General features: G+C 37.9%; 1 protein-coding gene across 1 annotated transcript in view; it reads left to right on the top strand.

Annotated features, from left to right (window-relative positions):
• Nucleotides 1-16,750, top strand: part of LOC102861781 (cAMP-specific 3',5'-cyclic phosphodiesterase 4B-like) — a 639,297-nt gene that overhangs the window by 500,479 nt on the left and 122,068 nt on the right. The gene's annotated exons all lie outside the window — the stretch shown is intronic.

Below are 16,750 nucleotides of genomic sequence, written 5' to 3'. Positions count from 1 at the left end.
GAGAATCAACAGGTTTGTCCTGGAGAGGGTGAAGCCAGAATGTTCCCTGGAGTCAAGGATTCTGAAGCTTCGTCTGACATACTTTGGGCATGCTGCAAAGAGGGACTGGTCCTTGGAGAGGGACATCATGTTTGGGAGAGTGGAGGGACGGCACAGAAGAGGAAGACCCTCGATGAGATGGATCTATTCTGTGAATGGAGTGATGGGAATGAATGTGTTTGAGACAGCGAGGTTGGCACAGGATAGAACGGCATTTAGGGCTCTTGTACGTAGGGTTGCTATGAGTCGCAAACGACTCAATGGCACATAACAACAACAACAACATGGTAAAAAGTCAATACACTTTGCCATCATCACAACTCAAAGCCATCAAATACTTCTTTGGCCCTCAATCCTTATTTTTTCATTATCCAATTTACACTTTCACATGCAGCAATTGAAAATGCCATGGCTTGAGTCAAGTGCACCTTAGTGTTTAAACTAACATCATTGTTCTTTAGTACTTTAAAGAGATCCTTGATAAAAAGGGGATTTGTACAATAAAATATGCCCTTTAATTTCTTGATGTATGCTTCCATGATTGTTTATTGAGGATCTAAGTAAAATGAAATTATCAACAATTTCAGCCTTTTACCATCTATCATGACATTATCTGTTGATCTATTGATGAGAATTTTTATTTTCTTGTTGAGGTGTAATCCCTTTTGATATTATTTGGTAGTTGAGTGCCTTTGCACAGCACAGAAACTTTAGGTATACATTTGATAGTGGCTATCAACAAACTATGGCTAACTTGAGAAGAATAGGAGTCCCAGACTCTAGGCTGTGCTTATGCAAAACTTATACTTGGACCAGGACATAGATCAAAATCAGGAAAGATGTATGCCAGGGATGCACCCTATCTCCATACTTTTTCAGTCTATTGTGGAACAGATAATTTGGGAGGGTGGGCTCTATGAGGAAGAATGTAGCATCAACTTTGGAGAAAGATTGATCAACAACCTTCATAATGCAGATGATACAACCTTGCTTGCCAAAACTGAGGAAGACCTGAGGCATTTGCTGCAGAATGTTAAGAACTGAAACCTTCAATATGGATAGAAGTTCAACATTAAGAAGACAAAGATTCTCACCAATGAGCCAATTGGTAGCATCATGATAGATAGTGAAGAGAATTGGAGTTTTTAACAGCTTCAGCTTGCTTGACTCTGCAAATGACAGTCTTGGTATCAGTAGCCAGGAAATAAAAAGATTAATTGATTGAGGAAATCTACTATCAGGGACCTCTCCAGAGTACTGAAGAGCAACAATATCAATCTAGAGACTGAGGTGCACATGATCCAGTCCATGGTCTTCATACTTATTTACTATGCATCAGAGAGCAGAATAATGACTAAGGATGATAAAAGAAGAATCAATTCCTTTGAGTTGTGGTGCTGGAGAAGAGAACAAACAAGTCTATCATAGTGAGGGTTATACCACCCTGCTCCTTGGAGGCAAGGATTCTAAAGTGCCATCTAGCATACTTTGGACATGTTGCAAGGAGAGACCAGGCTTTGGAGAGGGACATCATGCTTGGAAGGGTGGAAGGACAGTTCAAGAGAGAAAGACTTGGATGAGATGAATTGGCTCTGACTGGGGTAATGAGGTAATGACAATGAGATTGACAGAAGATAGAGCAGGGTTCAGAACTGTTGTACATAGGGTTACAATCTGTCGGAGTCAACGGGACAGCACATAACAAAAAGACATCATAATAAAGTAACTCTGATGGCTGAGTGGTAAGAAGCTGCACTGCAATCTGAAGGCAACCTGGACAATGAATAAGGATGACAGAAGAAAAATTGATGCCTTTGAACTATGGTATTGGAAAAAAGTACTAAGTAGCCCATTGACTGACAAGAGAATAAATAGATATGTTTTGGAGAAGGTGCAGCCAGAGTACTCCTTGGAAGAAAATATAATAAACATTGTCTCACTTACTTGGGGCATGTTTCTAGGAGAGGCTATTTCTTGGAGAAGGACATCATGTTTGGAAAGATGAAGTGTCAACAAAAGAAAGGAAGGCCCTCAATCAGATGGATTGACAGAATGATTGTTGCAATGGTCTCAAGTGTGTCAGAGAGTGTGAGAATGGCACAGGATGGCATAAGGTTGAGGTCTGTTGTTGATAATGTTGCTCTGGGTCGTAGTTGACTGAATGACACCTAACAACAATGATTAATCAGAATAAATTGGGACGAGTTGGGAAGTTAAAAAAGTCATGACTCTGGTTAGTAAATGTTGTTGTTGATTGCTTTCAAGTTGAGCATGATTCATAGCAACCCTATGAACAAAAGGCCTGAAGCCCCTCTACAACTATGAACATTTATCAAAGTTAGTGTTTCCAGAGGCATGTTGTTTAGGAAGTGATGCCACTCTGCTTCCAAACCTGTCATAGAATGTTATTGGTTGAATCGTTGGTGATACCCTATGTACAGCAGCTCTGAACCCTTTCCTGTCCTGAGCCAGTCTCACTAATTCTGACACACCAACCCCTATCGCCCCAGTTACTATATTAATCTATCTCATCCAGGGTCTTCCTCTCCTGTGCTGTCCATGCACCCTTCTGAGCATGATGTCCTTCTTTAAGGACTGGTCTGTCCTGGCCATGTGCCCAAAATAATTGAGGTAGAGCTTCAAAATCCTAGCCTCCAAGGAGAGGCTTTTTTTCTCACTCTCTCCAAGACAGACCTATTTGTTTTCTTGGCAGTCCATGGTATGTTCAAGACTCTTCTCCAGCACTACAACTTGGAGACATCAATTCTTCTTCTATTATCCTTAGTAATTGTCCAACTCTCTGAAGCATAAAAAATAATTGAGAAGACCGTGGCCTGGATTAGGCACACCTTTGTATCTAGACTGATATCGTTGCTCTTCAGCACTCTGGAGAAGTCCATGATTTTCCCAGTGCAATTCATCTTTTGATTTCCTAAATGTTGGTTCCAAGAGTGTTGATTGTGGAGTTGAGCAAGCTGTAATTTCTAACAACTTCAATATCTTCTCTATCTAGTATGGTGCTGCCAATTGTGGTGAGAATCTTTGGGCTTCAATCCATATTGAAGACTACAGTCCTTGACCTTTTGCAGCAAGTGCTTCAGGTCTTCTTCATTTTCAGCAAGCAAGGTTGCATCATCTGCATATCATAGGTTGTTAATGAGTCTTCCTCCAATCTTGATGCCATGCTCCTCCTCATAAAGCCCTGCTTCCCAAATGATAGGTTCTGCATACAGATTGAAAAGGTACAGGAACAGGATGTATTCCTGATGCACTCCTTTCTTGATTTTGAACCATTCAGTGTTTCCTTGTTTTCTTCTGAGGACAGCTTCTTGTTTTAAGTATAGGTTTTGTAAAAGAATAATCAATTGCTCTGAGATTCCCATTTTTCCTCAAGATTAGCCACAATTTAGTATTATCTACACAGTCAAATGCTTTTGCATAGTCAATGAAACACAGTTAGACATTCTTCTGGTACTCTCTGCTTTCTGCCAAGCTCCATATGTCATTGGCAATAATGTCCCTAATGCTATGACCTCTTCTAAACCCAGCTTGCATTTCTGGTAGTTCTCTATCAATACATTGTTCAAGTCGGGATAATCTTCAGCAGGATTTTGCTAGTGTGTGATATTAGTAATATTGTTTGATAATTTCCACACTCTGTTAAGTCACCTTTTTTTTTCCAAATGGGAATAAATATGGATCTCTTTTAATCAGTTGGCCAAGTAAATTATCCTCCAGATTTCTTGGCACAACTTGGTAAGCACTTGCAAGGCAGCATCTGTTTGTTAAACTACGTCAGTTGGTAAATATACATAATTAAGATACTTCTCCCATGCAAAATATACTATTATTTCCTTATTCTTTCAAGAGTCCAAATTACAAAGATGACTCTATTTCCCTCTTCCTTCTAATTTTTGTGTGTATTGTTCTGTGCTTGAGTCTCCCTCAACTCCAATTCTGTAATTATTTTCGTTGTCCTTGTATCTTTCTAAGTAAATTTGAATGAACTAAAACAAAAATATTTTCTCCATGGCTTTAGCACTTGGTGCTTGCCAATACCTAAAAAGACAGAGCTTTCTGAGGGCAAGATGAAAAACAAACTCTGCTGGAGTGTGAGATGACCTAGCATCCCAAACCCGCCATAATAACCTATTTGGAATGACGTGGCAATCTGGTCCCTGGCATTTGGTTTAGTGGTTCCCATTGTGACATATGATGATTCAAGTTTACTCATAGACACACCAGAGCTTTACAAAGTGACCTTTTTCTGAGGTCAGGCGGGGATGAAAGGCCCTCTAAACAAAGTAGCTTTGTTTTTATACCACTTGCTTGGACAAGTGTCCCCTCACATGCAGCAGCCATATGGTATAAAGCTGTTGGCAGAATAACCAAAATGTGATAGAAATGAAGGGCAAATTCTAAGTCCTCTGGAAAATCACCCTCTCTTCAAATCTCTGAAGCAAATGCTGGCCACAGATTTTAGCTCAATGTATTATTTCTTGTCATTTGCTTCTATAGCTATTTCAAAGATGATTGGATTGAATGTTTATTGAGCATAGGTCTATGGAAGGTTGAGCCTGAAGTAAAATAATTTGTCCCACTGGGATTTATTCCTTTGAGATGTAAAATGTGAATTTGGGTTCTATTAATAGTTTTCTAATTATAGACATAATTTGATAAAATTATGTTAAAATTTGTTCAATTTTTTAGAGAGAAAATATCTTCAGAAACCACAGAAAAGAAAAGTTGACAAAGTTTTTTTTAGTTCTTATTGTGTTATTATTATGTACTATTAAATCAAAACCGACTCATGGCTGACTCCCTACAAAGTGTTCAGAGACATTAATTTGTACAAGAGGAGATTGCCTATCTCTCTCCCACGGAGCAGGTAGAGGGTTCTGAAAATCATAGAATCTCAACCAAAGGACCTTCTGGTTCTGTATAAGGGACAAGCAATGCCATTAGGTTATAAGGTACTCATAGCTGACCCTCCAGCAATTTTCTAGAGGCTGTAAATCACATGAGAGGAGAATGCCTGTCTTACTGTCTTAGAACAGCTGGTGGATTCAAACTGCCTACGTTTGGGCTAGCAGCACAATTCTTTACCCACCAGGCCACCAGAACTTCCTGTGTAAGAGACAGGTATGTAGTATTTCTTGTGTTCAAATATATAAAACTGGTTGAAGAACAGCCCTGGACTCAACACTGTTTAGAATTGCTTCCAAGTGTCATACTTCTATGATAGGATGAGAATTTTTCTTGATACAGTCATTAGTATTCACCCAGAGCAGAGAGATGTATTCGTAAAAAAGTAAGTAATTAGCACTTGAGAGATGAAATCTCTTGTCTTCAGCATTGACTTGTAAGTGTTCATTTATGGAAAAGTGTGTGCTGACCAACACAATGCAATTTTATGGTGAATTGGTAATCAATTTAATTTGGGCCCAAAGTGTCTTTACTTTTTTATCAATATCTATAATCTTTATAAATTAGATTGTCCAGTTAATTTTAAGATATTTATTAAACCGCTTCAGTCAACTTCCTCTTTGACTTGTGTACTTTGCAAACATGTCATTAATAAACAGAAAAAAAAATACATTAAGCTCTTTCTTTTCTAAAACCAAATTTTAAGTGAATTGTCTGTGTATGTTGTTTCTGGTTTGTGTTCTTAAATTTAGAATCATCAGGCAAAGAGAAAGAAAAACATGATTAAATTGTAAAGGAAACATCAAAGAACAAAGTATCTAGCAAATTATTTAATTGTAAGAGAAAATTAAAAATAAAATTCCAAAAGAATGTTTAGGGACAATCCCTGCATAAAGGAAAGAAGACATAGATACAACGTAGGGTGTGTCTCATGAGTCATATGCCTGGGTGATTCATTTCACGGAAAACATGGCTGGGTCAGAAAACTTTTTACTGACTTCAAACTTTCTTGGAGTCATTTGAAGCTTCATTTTGGCTTCACATCCCTCCCCCTCCACCTATTTAAAATGGAAATGTTAATTTTTTTATCAGAAATAACCATAATAATTGGAGTTTATTTTATGACCATTTGAGATTTAGAATTACAACATAAAATTTGAAGTCTGGGAAACCAGTACATTATTTTTTCTAAATAGTTTTTCTCTTTGTCTCTCAATAGGAATGGGCAGGAATTAGGTCCCCCAGGGGAGCGCAATTGGTTAATTGATCCAAAGAAGATCCCTATTCTATCTATTTAAGGTCCCTTAAATAGAGCAGCCTGGATCAGTGACTTTCAAACATTTTTATCATGATTCGTAGTGTTGTTATTAGGTATATTTTAGCTGGTTCCCAATCACAGATATATACAGATATGTATGACATAACAAAATGTTCGACTCTGTGTCACCCTCACAATCCTTGCTGTTTGTTGATTTTTATAGCCCCTGGGACAATCTATCTCATTGACTATCTTCTGTTTGCTCGTCTTTTACTTTACTAAGCATTGTGTCCTTCTCCAGGTACTGGTCTCTCCTGATAATATTTCCAACATACATTATTTGAAGTCTGGACTTCCTCACTTCTAAAGAGCATTCTGGCTGTACTTATTCCAAGACAGATTCATTTGCTTTCCAGCTTGTGATAGATGCAATATTCTTTGCTAACTTTATAATTCACACATTAAGATGTTATACCTTAATCTTGTCATAGCCTTGACCACATAGAAGGAGATTTTCCTTGGGATATGGCCTGCAGCACTTTTTGTCATATAAGAGATTAAAGGAGATAGAAGCCAAATGAGGCTGAGAGGAACTCAGAACCACAAATAAAGAACCAAGAGTGGGCCTTTGGACCCAGGAGCATTGTGTATTGAGTCTCCTAGATCCAAGAACTGATGCCAATTAATGCTGGATTGAGGCTAATACACATGGAAATCTCTGAAGAATATTAGGCCTGCAAATCCTGAAAGTGTATATGAACCTTCCTCCAGAACAACTAGAGAAGGAAAGCCTTAATCTTGAGTGACCACTCTGAAATCAGATATCTAGCTTCCTCATCAACAATCAATACCCATTGTAGTCAAGAAGTCAAAAGATGTATAACATGGGGAAAATCTCCTGTCAAGGCCTGCTCCAAAATTCTAAAGAACAATGATATCAGTTAAAGAACTATGTACCTGATTCAAGCAATGGTCTTTTCAATTACTTCCTATATATCTAAAATATTGGACAATAAATAACAGTAGCATGCCTTTGAATTGTGGCATTTGAAAAGAGTACTAAATATTCCATGGACTTAAAAAGAACAAAAGATTCTGTCTTGGAGGAGGTGAAACCAGAAAGCTTCTTGAAGACAAGGTGGTTAAACTTTATCTCACATACTTTGGACAGGTTCTTGGAAAAAGACATGATGCTGGGGAAGGTGAAAGAGAGAAAGATCTTTAACAAGATGGCCTGACACAGTGACTGTAACAATGGGCTTGATCATGTCAAAGATCATGAAGATGGTGCAAAATATGATTGTTGTTCATAGAGTCATATCAGGTCAGTTGTTCATAGGGTCATATGAGTCATAGTCAACTAAATGGCACCTAACAACAACAAACTATGAAAAGGGCTTTTGTTCCATGGGTAGCTGTGTTGCTAACTCAAAGATCATATCTCTCTTGCTGTTTTAAAATCACTCGAGATTCCAGGAGAAAACAGTGAACAGTCTCCTTCCATTACAGTCTACAGCCTCAGAAAACTGCTAGAGTGTCATCAAGAGTCAGAACTGTTCTTTGTTCTATCCCTAGGAGAGAGGAACTAGAAAAGTTTCTGGCATGTTTTAGCTGAATGAAAGTATATTTATTTATAGTAATAACCAGATCAAATTCACTGCTTATTGAGTTGATGCCGATTCATCATTGTTGGTCACTTGCTAACCTAAAGATTGACAGTTCAAAGCCAAGCAGTGGCTCTAAATAATAAAGACCAAGAGAATTGCTTCTATCAAGATTATAGCCAAAAAACTTTGCAGGGCAGTTCTACTCTATCATACATGGGTCACAGTGAACACCTCATGGGAGGTCCTCAATAACATAGAGAAGCACTGATCTGTATGGATTCATAACTACTTCTTGACTCGGATTTTTTATTTTTAGTATGCATAATGTGTAGAGTAATTCTTTACAATTTCTTGATCATATTTTAGATGACCCTCTCTGAGGTGACATTTTTAGAACCAGATGGTCTAACTATCTGTGAGGCAAGATGAACATAAAAATATTTACCTTTCTGAATACTGGTACACTTCTCTGTATTAGTCATTTAGTGATTGTTTATTTTTGAGTTGCCAAGCATAGGCATTTGGTTATTTCTTGCTGTGAGTCGCAAACTACTCATGACACATAACAACAACAACAACCACCTCTTTTTTAGTCATTTCTCTATTAACCAGATCATAACTCACTGTATACCCATGTTACACAAGGTCACTGTATATTAGTCTCACACAGATTCTGATTTAGAGCATTTAAACAATTACTGAATTTGTTTGAGCTCCTAGAATTGATTCACTCCCTTCCTCTGAAAAAATCTTGTACATGATCCATAAGGATTAAAAATCCATTATTACCTAATATCCTTTATTGTTTCCCATTACATGAATGGATAATTGTGTTCCAGGGTTTCATTTTGGGTCTTTCCCATTTTTTATTTTTTATAAGTAACTTCTTTTCATGCCACACAACAAAGATATTCTTTAAGCCTATTAGAATTTCGTCAGCTTACAGATATTAGCACATACTGTGTTTTCACCAGGAAAGCAAAACAAAATAAATACATTTTTTAAAGTAAACCTCAAAGCCTTGCACAAGCAGGGCAAATTAAAAAAAGATGGGATTTTTTTTTCTGCAATATTATACCCAAGTTATAAGAATGTATCCAAGCTATAAGAATATAAAGAACTGTTCATTTGAATGTAGTCACCTTACCTTTGTTTTCTCATATTGTTGCTCTTATGTGCCATTGAGTCACCTCCAGCCATATTTTCTCATAATTTTATTTAAAAAGTCCCTTCATTGTAATGTGTGTTGAAAATATTTTAGATGGCTGAGCTAAGTGATATTAATGCGTGGTGGTTGTTTATCTTAGGTTTAATATGATAAGATTAACAGGTTCTATTATTATTATTCCCTAATTGTTTGTAAAAATCTACCCAAAGCTCTTTACTTAGTTGATAATGAAATTCAGTAGTGTTTTCAAGTGTATTCTTTATTCTAAATTCCCTACATAGATAGAGGTAGTGTGGTGGGTGGTTGTGTGCTATCAGGTCAGAACCAACTCGGAGCTGACCCTCCAGCAGGTTTTCAGAGGCAGTAAAAATTGCACAAGAGGAGATTTCCCATCCTTCTCCCTCAGAGCAGCCAGTAATAGATAAAAGAGCATACATACAGAAAATAATATTGAATCCTCTCATTGCTGGCAAGTCACTAACTCATAACTGAAACTATAAGGTTCAGCTGAAATGCCATGGGAAGAGATTGTCCATCTTTCCCCCTAGAGTCATTGGTAAATTCTAAATGCCAGAGAGGCATGGCCTTTGGATTAGCAGCACTGCTCACTTCGGATTAGCTAACAGAGCTCCCTGCGGATCCTATAGCACTGTGTTCACTTAGTATCTTATTATATTCATTAATAGAATTATATACAATTTCACTTGATCTTTTTTCCAAGTTTTATTTACTTTGTTGTTATTGATGAGAACATGCCATCCCAAAATGCAGATTTAAAACCCTAGATTCTCCAAAGCCTTTGAATTTCAGAAGGAGAGACAGGATCCTTTATTAGGAGGCTTAGCCAATGGGGAAAACCAACAGCAAAATTGGCTGTGTTTTAGGATTTCCAAAAATCCCTCCCATAAACTGGACAATATTGCAAAGAGGAAGAAAGGCTGAAAGGCACTACCCCATAGATTTGCAGATGGCTCATAATTTAGATTTTTGTTAAATGTCTTGTCCAGTGCTGGTTATCACTGATCAGTTTGGAAACTTTAGGTGTTCATCTCTTCTGTCAGTTCAGGCATCCAGATGTCTGAATGGAGGGTCTCCTGGAATCACTCAGACTGGTCCTGCAAGTTACAAGAATCCCTCTCCTGTTTAAGAAGATATGTTTACAGCAAATCATTAACATAGAAATAACTACCAAAAATGTGGCAAAATGATATTAGTACTGGCAACTTTGTTGTTGTTGTGTACCATAGAGTTGAAACCAGGCCATAGCTGACCCTCCAGCAGGTACTCAGAAGCAGTTAATCACATGAGAGCAGATTACACATGCTTCTCTCATGGAGTACCTGGTGGCCGCAAACCATGCTCCTTTTTAAAAAATTTTTTCTACCAGTTTGTTTACAAAATTTAAATACAAATTTGAACAAATTCTTTCAATAAACCATGTTCCTTTGAAATTACACTGTGGCTTCTTGCCACTAGGCCGTGTGTGTGTGTGTGTGTTGTTGTTGTTGTTGTTATGTGCTGTTGAGTTACTTGCAACCTGTAGTGATCGTATGTATGTACAACAGCTTTGAACCCTTCCCTATCCTGACCCAGTCTCACTAATTCTGACACACCAACCTTTATTGCCTCAGTTACTGTACCCAGCCATCTCACCCGGGGTCTTCCTCTCCTGTGCTGTTTCTCTAAGCTTCTGGGCATGATGTCCTTCTCCAAGGACCGGTCTCTCTGGGCTCCATGCTCCAAGTATGTGAGGTGGAGTGTCAAAATCCTAGCCTCCAAAGAGAGACTTGGTTTCACTCTCTCCAAGACAGATCTATTTGTTTTCTTTTCCATCCATGATGTGTTCAAGACTCTTCTCCAGCACCACAACTTGAAGGCATCGATTCTTCTTCTGTCATCCTTAATCATTGTCTAGCTGTCTGAAGCATAACAAATAATTGTGAAGACCATGGCCTGGATTAGGCACACTTTAGGTCTCTAGACTGACCTCGTTGCTTTTCAACATTCTGGAGAGGTCCCTGACAGATTTTCCCAGTGTAATTTGTCTTTTGATTTCCTGACTGCTGGTGTTAAGAGTGTTGATTGTGGAGCTGAGAAAGCTGTAGTTGTTAGCAACCTCAGTCTCTTCTACATCTTCCATGGTGCTTCCAATTGGCCCAAGTGGTGAGAATCTTTGTCTTCTTGATGTTGAGCTTCAATCCATATTACGACTACTATCCATGACCATCTGCAGCGTTTGCTTCAGGTCTTCTTCAGCAAACAAGCTTGTGTCATCTGCACATCACAGATTGTTGATAAGTCTTCCTCCACTCTTGATGCCACATTCCTCCTCATAAAGTCCTGCTTCCCAAATGATCTGTTCTGCATACTGATTGAAAAGGAATGGAGACAGGATGCACTCCTCACACATTCCTTTCCTGATTTTGAACCATGCAGTGTTTATCACATTGCGTCAGCAATTTAAACAGAGAAACTAAATCACAAAACAGAGCAGGAACTCTGTGGCAAAGATCTTTCCTCAGTACTGCCTCAAGGAAAAATCTTTGCCTGAAGATGACACATGGGATTTGGACTTACATCCTGCTAAACAAGAGACAGACAACAGCATGAGAGACTAGTGACAGTGTGTGGTGCAAGACATCACAGAAGTGACATGTGGACTAAGCTATTATATTAAGAAGTGACTGGGAAAGGAAGGGTTTGATCAGCTAGCCAGGAGTGCAAGGAATATGGATGTAGCAGAGAAAGGGAAGAGACGAGACACATGTCTTAGGGTGGGAGGGACAGTGAATGTATTGGTTATTCCTGTTAGGGAAGTATCTTTCATCTGCTCAGTAAAATGCTTGTCTGTCAGATATTGTTCTGAAGTTAAGCATCCAATTTAACACAGACTAGGAAAAAGGATTGGCCATCTACTTCCAAAATATAACAAGCTTTTGAGAACACTACATACAGCAGAAAACACATAGACTAACAGATATGGCAACTGAGGCAGAGCCCTCAAATTTCAAAACACAAAGGAGGATGAAAGCTGAAAGAAGATATTAATGATTGTTATGTGGAATGTGAGAAGCATAAATGTAGGAAAACTAGACACTGTTAAAAAAGAAATCGAATGCATAAATGTTAACATATATACTATATACGTGTGTGTACAATTATTGTCAATAATAGTTTTTTGTGAGTTTGTTGTGTACTCTCAAATTAGAACTGACTCATAGCTGATCCTCCAACTTTCAGAGGCAGGAATTGATTACCCATATTTCTCCCACAAAGCAACTTGGGGATTCAAACCTTGTACCTTTGGTTAGCAGCAAAATTCCTTACCACTAAGCCACACTAGACTGTGTGGATCACAACTAATTGTGGCTAACCTTGAGAAGAATGGGAAAACATTTGATTGTGCTTATATAAAACCTATAGTTCGACCAGGAATAAGTCATCAATCAGAACAGAGCAAGGGAACATTATATGGTTCGAAATCAGGAAAGGAGTGTGTCAGTTATGCATTCTGTCCACATACTTTTTCAATCTATATGTGGAACAGATCATTTGGGAGGATGGACTTTATGGAGATAAATGTGGCATCAGGATTGGAGGAAGACTCATCAACAACCTGTGTTATGTTGATGACACAACCTTGCATGCTGAAATTGAGAGAACTTAAAGCTTTTGCTGTACAGGGTCAAAAACTATAGTCTTCAATATGGATTGAAGCTCAACATAAACAACAACAAAGATTCTCATTACTAGGCCAATTGGTATCACTAGGATAAATGGAGAAGAGATCGAGGTTGTTAACAATTTTGCTTGGTTACACAATCAACACTCTTGGCACCAGCAGTCAGAAAATCAAAAGATGAATTGCATTAGGAAAATCTGCTGTCAGGGACCTTGCCAGAAATGTTAAGAGCAACAATGTCAGCCTAGAGACTAAGGTACATCTGACCCAAGCTGTGATCTTCATAATTACTTGCTATGCATCTGAGAGTAGGATAATAACTAGAATGACAGAAGAATAGATGCCTATGAGTATTTTGAATACTGGAGTAGAGTATTGAACATATCATCAACTGCCAAGAGAACAAGTCTGTTCTGAAGAGGGTGAAACAAAGTTTTTCCTTGAAAGCAAGAATTTTGAAGCTCTGTCTAACATGCTTTTTTGCCATTTTGCCAGGGGGACTAGTCCTTGGACAAGGACCTCATGCTTGGAAGGATGAAGGGACATCCCAGGAGAGGAAGACCCTAAATGAGATGAATTGATACAGTAACTGGGATAATGGGGGTAGGTGTGTTAGAGTCAATGAGATGGGCTCAGGATAGTTCAGGGTCCAGAGCTATTATGCATAGGGTTACTATTAGTCACAAGCAACTCAATGGCACAGAACAACAACAATAACAACAAACCACACTTGCAAAAAGAGTTGACTTGGTAAAAGTTTTGGTTTAGAAAGATATATATTTGTTGTTGTTATGTGCTGTTGAGTCAATCGCAACTCACAGCAACCCTGTGTAGCTTTGAACTCTGTCTGATCCTAAGGATTGCTGTTGTGTTGTATACCATCAAGTCGGAACCAACCTATAGCTGACCCTCCAGCGGGTTTTCAGAGGCAGTTAGTCGAACTAGAGGAGGCTCCCCATCCTTCTCATGCATCCTGAAGGTAGATATAAATATTTATGTATTATTTTCTTGTCATTTTAAATACATCCAATGATGCAATACATGTTATTTTCTGATTGTCTTATTTTTCTCAGCATGATGTCTTCAAATTGTAGCATGAATCAAGATGTCATTTCTTCCATTGTATGTATTTACTTCATTCTATTTAACTATTTATTTGATAAAGGCCTTTTCACCTTTAGATTATTATGAATAGTAAGTACTGCAGTGAACAAACATGAAAAGATCTCTACTTGAGTCTCTACTTTCAAGTCCTTTTTTGTATATAGCAAGAGCAGAATTGCTATGTCATATGGTCATTGAGTTTTAGTTTTTATAATAATCTGCTCTTCTGTTTTCTTCAATGGTTGTATGATTTTGCATACTCGTCAGCAAATGGTAAAAGTTACATATCCCCTTATACCCTTGCTAATATTTGTTATTTTCTGGTTTTGTTCTGTTTTTAAATCTTAGCTATCCTAGTAAGCCATCCCAGTGGGAGTAAAAATGGTATCTCATATGGGAGCTCTGGTGGCCTAGTGGCAAGAAGTTTTGCTACAATCCCAAAGACACATAGTTCAAGGCCACCAGTTCCTCTGTGAGCGAAGGACGGGCAGTCTCTTCCCATGAAGTAAACAGTCTCCGAAAACCCACTGGAGGATCAGCTTTGGGTCAGTTCAGACTTTACAGTACACAACAACAATATTGTGTAGTTGAGTTTTTTAAAATGTTTTTATGTGTTTTTAAATTATTATTATTAATTATATTTTTTATTATTATTATCTCTCTGATGGATTTTCAAGCAAGATGAAGTTGTTTACAGTTTCAATCTTTTCCTCATCCATCACAATGCTGCCTATAGGTCCAATGGTAAGAATCTTTGTTTTCTTGACATTGAGATGTAATTCATATTGAAGACTGTATTCTTTAATCTTCTGCAACAAGTCCTCCTCACTTTCAGTGAGCAAGGTTGTGTCCTCTGCATAATATAGGTTTTTTCTGAGTCTCCATCTGATCCTGATGCCATATTCCTCTGTATAGAGTCCAGCTTCTTGAATAATTTGCTCAATATTCAGACTAAATATGTATGTTGTTGTTGTGTACTGTAGAGTAGGAACCAAAGCATAGCTGACCCTCTAATGGGTTTTCAGAGGCAGTTAATCGCATGTGAGGAGATTGCCCATCTTATCCAAAGGAACAGCTGGTGGCCTTGAATCGTGTGCCTTTAGGATTGCAGCACAGCTTCTGTTCACTATGCCACCAGAGCTCTCTTAAATAGGTATGGAAAGAGAATATAACCCTGACACATTCCCTTCTTAATTCTAAACTATGTAGGATACCCTTGTTCTGTTCACCTGACCTAGGTATAGATTTTGCATGAGCACAATTAAGTGCCCAGGGATTCCTATTCTCAATGTTAGCCATAACTTGTTATGATCCACATAGTCAAATGCCTTATCATAGTCAATAAAGCATAAATGGACATTTTTCTGGTATTATTTATTTTCAGTCAGAATCCATCTGACATCAGCAATGGTATGCCTGGTGCCACAGCCTTTTCTAAATCCTGCTTAAACTTCTGGAAGTTCCCTGTTTATATACTGCTCTAGCTGTTTTTGAATAATCATTAGCAGTATTTTATTTGCATGGTATAGTAATGTTATTATTTAATAGTTTCCACACTCACCGCTTGGTCGATCGGCAGCATCATAATGCATGGTGAAGAGATTGAGATTGTTCACAGTTTTGGTTTGCTTGGATCCACAGTCAACACATCAGCATCACAGGGTTCAGCTTCTCAGCAACCACAAGTTACTGCTGTACAGCAAGCGGACACACCAGGGCTATACCACCTAGAGGAATGTTTGAACTAAAACAATGAAAAACAGGCGCTGAGGGCCGCGGATTAAAAGTCACCCACCTTTGCCTTGGTAGCATCACTTTCTATCCACTAGGCCAGCTGATCACTCTCTATGTTGCTGTTGTTAAGTGCTGTTGAGTCTTAGGCAACTCATAGAGACCCTATGCATGAAAGTCCTCAACACTGTCTTTCATTGTTTTTGGTCAAACATTTCGTAGGTCATAATAGCTCTGGCGTGTCCACTTGCCATACAGAGGTAACTTGTCACTGTGAGGGTGAACACATATGTCAATGCTTACCCATGATGGATAGTGTTGGGTGAAACCCCCCAATTAAAACAAGCTTGAAAGCAGGAGTGGCATCCACTTCCATAATAGCTTACCTCCGAAAACCCTATGAACCTGGAGAAAGGATGAAAGACACACAAATGTCGAGGACTTTCCTTCATAGGGTTGCTATGAGGCGCCTGCCACTCGAGGGCACTTAACAACTTAACAACATATTTCCTTGATTCATATAAAGTTTTATCATTAATAATTCCCATATTTATCACTCATTAAAGATTTTGTCTTAAAGTCTACTCTGATATTAAAATTGATATATCATTTTTCCTTTTATTATTATTTCCATGGAGTATTGTTTCCTATCCATTTACTATCAATCTATTTGTGTCCTTAGGTTTAAGGAGCAGCTCTTAGAAATAGCATGTAGGTGAATTATGGACATCTTTAACATTTTTGTTGTTTTTAACCCATTATACCACTATTTACCTTTCATTGGAACATTTCATCAATTTATATTCATTATGTTCCATAATAATAAGTGACTTAGTTCTGACATTTTATAATTTGCTGTATGTATGAAGCCTTTTTATTCTTTGCCCTTTAGTATTTCCTGTCTTTTGGTTGATTATTATAATGAACTTTTTTTTTGTTCCTACATCTTTCCTTTTCTATATATTTTAAAACATATTTTCTTAGTGTTGGCCATGAATATTATTACACTGAAAGGCGTGTGTTTATAACATTCTAGGCTAAGTAAGCTTCAGCAACATCCAAGAAATTTTTGATCTGTACCCTTCCTCTCTCTGCTACTTACACTGTTATCATTAACTACATCTTTATATTTCACTGCATTTTAACAACTTTTTAACCTTGATTTTATATATATTTTTTTATTCCAAACTACAAAGGGAAAACAGTCAAATATAAGCTATAAAATGTCAAATAAA

This window comes from Elephantulus edwardii, unplaced genomic scaffold, assembly GCF_000299155.1.
Source record: "Elephantulus edwardii isolate Elephantulus edwardi_28Jun2011 unplaced genomic scaffold, EleEdw1.0 scaffold00005, whole genome shotgun sequence".
Taxonomy (NCBI): Eukaryota; Metazoa; Chordata; class Mammalia; order Macroscelidea; family Macroscelididae; genus Elephantulus; species Elephantulus edwardii.
This window is presented reverse-complemented; position numbering and strand designations above follow the sequence as displayed.